Genomic DNA, 5,705 nt, shown 5'->3' on the forward strand with positions numbered 1-5,705 from the left:
ACTCATAAACTACACATATTCATTTTTCAAAAAAATAAATAAGCATATCAGTGGTTCAATTGAACTCATAAAACTCAAGTAATAAAGTTTTCTAAGGTGAAGAGGCATACCTCATATAATTCTTCTTTTGTGAGTGGTCGGTGTCCATTTGTTAAACACTAACTTAGAGACCAATTTACCATATATTGTTAAAAGAGTTTGTGACATAAGACACTTGTTCTATTTGTGATGCCATGATGAAAGGTTCGTTCATAAAAACTACATTGCGAATGTTAGTTGAGAAGGATGTGATACCGTTTGAGGAATCTGTGATCGAGGATTTAAATCAAGAGAATGTAAAACTTAGCAAAGTTGTGCTAGAGGAAATTACACCTATTTGCGAGTTTTTGGCATCAAGGGAGGATACAGATTTTAAGCCATATAGCTCAAACAATAAGAAAAATAATAGGCAGAAGGCTAATAAAAATGGTGCAATCACATACAACTCTAGATCGCATGGTGGTAACACAAAAATTAATAATGAATGTATTTTAATGGAATGCACAAAAATGATTGTTAATCAAGGGCATGCTTTTTTGAGCATTCAATGGTGGGATTAATCCCACACTATACCAAATAAGACCTTAGGCGTCATTTTTTTGACCTTAGGCGGTGCTTTTAAGAATGGTTTAATCACATATAACTCTAGATCGCATGGTGGTAACACAAAAATTAATAATGAATCACTACAGGAAAAAAGGCCTCCTGCCACGCCCAAAAAATCGAGGCTATATGCAAAATAACCGTGGCGTAATGCTTAGGCCACGGAAATCCAACTGTGGAGTATACGGCCGTGGCCTAAAGTAAAGTCCACGGTTTTTTGGTATAGACCACGCCTTTTTTACAACCGTGGCTTTTTTAGGCCACGGTTTAAGTAGCTTGATTAAGGCCGCGGTTTGTACTTGCCATGACTTAAAAACTGTGGCTATATGGTAAAGCCACGGTTTCATTTTAACGTTTACGACACAGTATTAGTTCAAGATATAGCCACGGTTTGGTTATGACCACCTATTTAAAACTGTGACTATATTTTGTATGTTCTAAACCATTAATCTTGCCACGGTTTATTTCTGTGCCATTACATAAAAATGGCATTATAGAACTAATTTTTTAGACATTAATGATTAGAATCTAATTACAAGCAAATTAACATTAACGTCAAAAACAAAATATTCATTAAGAAGTGACGTTACGTACCCACTAATAAGTTCGATAAAAAATAGATAATTAAGTTTTGATGTCTTCCCAAATTCAAAACCATGGGATTCAAAACAAGAGCTAAATTAAACACTTAAAAACAACAAAAATCCATTGACAAAACTAACTCTATCTTTCCTCTTACAATTTGCACCACCAAACAAACTCTACCTAGAAACTGAACATTTGAAAATAAAAAGAAGTACACATGAGCTGAATCTTCCTCTTTCCTCTCCAAGAATTTGATGTAGCTTTAAGTGGAGCCGGTTAATGACTGAAGTAAAGCTACTGCATCTCCAGCATCCTTTGTTGTTACCAATGCTGGACCTACAGGACACAGTGCAAGTAAGTCTCATGAAGATATTGATTACTTAAGCATCTAGTTTAAAATAAATCATGAGGAAGAATACAAATGCTCATAAGAAATAAGACTAAGCTATAGTATTCAATAGATAAAACATAAAAATTAACAATTAAGGATGATACTCTAGAAACAAACTTCACTTGGTGAGTTCAAAGACATGAAAATTATTTAGAACGCTATACAAACCCAATTTGGGAAACCTCTCCCGCATCAACTCTTCAAAAACAAGTTGATCCACATGATAAAATGAACATGTATTTGAATATGTCAAAAATTCAAACAGTAGTTATAAATTTTCTCTAATGTACTAGTGTGTTAATTCTATATTAATAATATAAACTGCTGTTTTAGACAAATTCTGCAACAAAACCAAAATTGAATGCAATATATGACCAAACCTGTTACACACCAAGCTGTAGAAATTTCCCCAAACTATCATTCATATAAGCTAAATTTAATGCATTAAATAAAATAATCCAACATGTAGTATATCTTGAATTTCAAATTGCCAAACACTTAAAATTTCAAGTTCCAAAAATGAAGTTTACCCTTCTCAATCTGCTGTCTCAACACATGGTCAGGGAGTGTCAAAACAAATAAAATAAGGGACCGTGAGGATTGAGGAATGCTGGATTATGACATGTTGACCCACACTGAAAGAGACATTCTAATATCATGTTGATATTTCCTTGAGATTTTTTGAATTTTCAAACAAACAGATGCTTACACAAAATGCATACCTATATGCCTTGTATTCATGTATGCGAAACAATTTCATAGCAAAACATAAATCAACCCACCAAGTCCAATCAAGTTGTAGCCGTAATTCGAATCCTAATGTAACAAGATTCGTCGAGTTCATTCAAGTAGCACCTGCCAATCTCCAGACTGTTGAGGCTCTCAATATACCTTAATCTCTAAGGCAAATTGTGATGCCATTTGATCATTCCAAAGGTAGCTGAATGATAAAGCAGCAGTTATAAACCTATAAGGCAAACCAGAACATGTTTCTAGTTAAACCTTAAATTCTAAATTTATAAAAGCAAACCAGCACATGTTTCTAGAATAATAGAGATACAAGCAAGTGCAACCAAGATATCAAAGGACAGAGTCAGATATTCAGTTTCAATAGGATCCTATAAAACCATGTCCAAACTCCAAATATCCTTAGTAATAAGTAACATTAAAAGAAAAAAATGCAATACTAGTAGTATCTGAATCTCTCATGAGATGTGCACAAGTAGTAAATGAAAGCAAAAGACATTTAAGAATGAAAAGAATAACAACAGAAGATAACCTTCAAGTATAACAGAAACAACCAAACCCTATCCCACTAAGTGGAATCGAATCGATTACATGGAACAACTTTTCCGATAATGTTGTATCTCGAACCATGCTTATATCCAAATCATTAATTTTGAGATAATTCTTAATAGCTTCTCTTAAAGTTTTTCTAGTTATTAAATGAAATCTATATATTGGATCAGTAAGTTCAACTCAGGAGAGGGAGATTTGCAGATATTATTAAATGAAATCTAGTTATTGGATCAGTAAGTTCACCTCAGAGGTTGCAATATATGACCAAACCTGTTACACACCAAGCTGTAGAAAGCTCCCATAGAAATACCAACAGCAGTCAAGTTTCCAACCAATATTAAAGTAGAATAAGATGAACATTTTTACTCAGATAGTAGAACACATACTTGTTATATAGTAGCTTTCAAAAGTATGAAAAGACAATTATTTCACTACCTATTTTTTTATTTAGTACTGTTCTACTCTGAGATCAACAAGGAGTTGGGGTGGTTCTGGATTTCTGATATAGTTGAATGAAGGCTGACCTACAATATTAATACTTCAACGTTCAAGTAGTAGGGAGTGAGAAATGGAATTTGAATGAAATATGAATTGTACCTTGAAAGTGACCCGCATTCACCACCTAAATAGGATTGGTGGTTGAACCGCGTATGTGAGTAAGATGTGGCTGACCATTGGATAGTTTGTGGGAGATCATGCATTCAATTGTATTGTAATTATTATCATTCATTTTTCGACATTAAGCTAAGTTACATAATGAAATAATTAGTAAAATTAACCTATTGTATGACTGAATACTCCTAGTTGCTTAAACCTTTACCATCTTCCAATACTGCTCCTTCAATCTATTTTAAAAAAATGAGCAACTCATTAACAGAAACCAAAAAAATACAAATACAAATTAATGGCTCTATTTTCCAATTTAGCATTACTACTTATATATGCATTGCAAAAGTGAATGTTTCTATATTCAATTCTTTGTGAACTAGTGATTAGATAGCATGTAATATAGGCTCTAAAGCTGAAAAATCTTTTGTTAATTTAATTTATCATGATTCATAAATAAGAAATCTACATAAGTGAAGATATAGGACATAAACTGCTCTGTACCTCAATGTATGTGTGTTCGTCTCTTAAGCTGAATTTTTTCCTTTATGAAAGAACTACCTTGATCAAGAAAAAGTATTTGCAATTTTAGGGGAATCCAAGACAAGGTGGAATCAGGATAAATTAGAAAATACTAAAGTAATAGACCAAAGTAGTTTTCTACTGTAAATCTATAAAGGTGTATAGGTAGCTGTCAATAGAATAAATACTAGTCATTTTCTAGTAACCATTATCTTTTGACGACCGGGGAACTTAAACTTAGCATGATGAAGGGCCTCTTTCGAATGGTGGTTATTGTTGTCCTTAAAAAGTGATAAGAAAAAGCCCTGTCCAATAGAAACTCTGGCGCAAACTCCTTCTGGTTTTATAAAAACACCCAGCGTACCAGTTTGGATCTTAACATCTCCATTACATGAAAGTTAGATATCTAGAACAAGCAAACCCATAACATAATAAAAAATTAAATCCCAAAAAAACTAAATTTACATATATGTAGAACAAAAGATAATTTAACCAATTTTACCTTGAAACTACGGATACGGCGAGATGCATGTCTTTGACCTTAAGCTGCACATCTTTCCGAGATGCACGAACATTAATAGGCCCCAAAAACATCCTCAGAAACTTCCCTAAAACCCTCACACACTAAAATTAACCAAAATTAATCAATCAATAAATCAAATTAGTGAAAGTAATTAAGAAACTGATTAGCAAACTAACCGTGAGCATGTCCTAGAAGAAGCGAAGAAGCATCGCCATCAACAACAATACATCTGTCTCTCTGCAAATCTTTATCTAACTGCAACAAACAAAAATAGATCCATCAAATAAAACTGAAATTCAAAATCGAAATTCAAAATTAACAGAAACAGTACCTTATCGGCTAGGGAGTGATTAATGAGTTTATTGTTGAGGAGAGAATCGAGAAAAAACAAAGTGAAAGGATTTTGGAGTCGAGAGCAAGAGCACGTTGGCGGAGAGGATGTTCATCGCTCAAGGATTTAGAGATGTGACCAGCGACGGAGTCTTGAAGCTCTTTAGCTTCTTCCAAAACGGAAGCCACTGATCCCTTTATGGATCTCCCGAAGTCTGATTTAGGGCTTCTTCGAGGAACGGACTTGGTAGCCTTTGGGTTAGAAGGAGATTTGTGAGATTCAGATTTGCTTTCTCATTTTGGTGTCTACCTCTTGTTCTCTATTCGCCGCGCCATCCTTGGGACTCTGAGGTTAGGTTTAGGTTTGAAGGAGAGGAAGAGAGGCGAGTGATGAGAGGGAGAGGAGAAGCGACTGAGTGTTTCTTTGAAGCGGTTGAGTGTTTCTTTTAGGGTTTTGCAGAGAATCCCAAAGGTGACTTAACCCTAATCCTCTTTTATGTTTATTTGTTTTAGTTTTTTTTTCTTTTTAATCTTAACAAAAAATAAAATATAAAACAAAATAAAGAGGGAAACAAAAAGAAAAGAGGGAAAACATGGCGGACACTAATTTTTTGGACTTGGTCCACAATTTTTAGTCAAAATTATAAGGCCGCGGTTTTTCTTTGCGCCTTAAAATATCCGCAGTTCTATAACCGTGGCAATTGAAGTAAAGGCCACAGTTTCATACTCCGGATTCAATATTTTATAACATAATTTTACGCTTTGATAACCATGGCCAAATCATATATGTGGCCACAGTTTCTGAGT

At 34.0% G+C, this 5,705-nt stretch overlaps 1 long non-coding RNA gene across 1 annotated transcript; it reads right to left on the reverse strand.

The window, feature by feature from the left end:
* Positions 1-1,237: 1,237 nt before the first annotated feature.
* Positions 1,238-4,920, reverse strand: LOC131647671 (uncharacterized). The gene is made up of 8 exons (XR_009297897.1): positions 4,745-4,920; positions 4,548-4,669; positions 4,252-4,451; positions 4,028-4,084; positions 3,515-3,762; positions 3,353-3,441; positions 2,401-2,585; positions 1,238-1,563 (listed from the first exon to the last, which is right to left on the reverse strand). It is a non-coding gene; the product is annotated as an uncharacterized LOC131647671 (long non-coding RNA).
* Between the last annotated feature and the right edge of the window lie 785 nt (positions 4,921-5,705).

Source organism: Vicia villosa, linkage group LG2 (genome assembly GCF_029867415.1).
Source record: "Vicia villosa cultivar HV-30 ecotype Madison, WI linkage group LG2, Vvil1.0, whole genome shotgun sequence".
Lineage (NCBI taxonomy): Eukaryota > Viridiplantae > Streptophyta > Magnoliopsida > Fabales > Fabaceae > Vicia > Vicia villosa.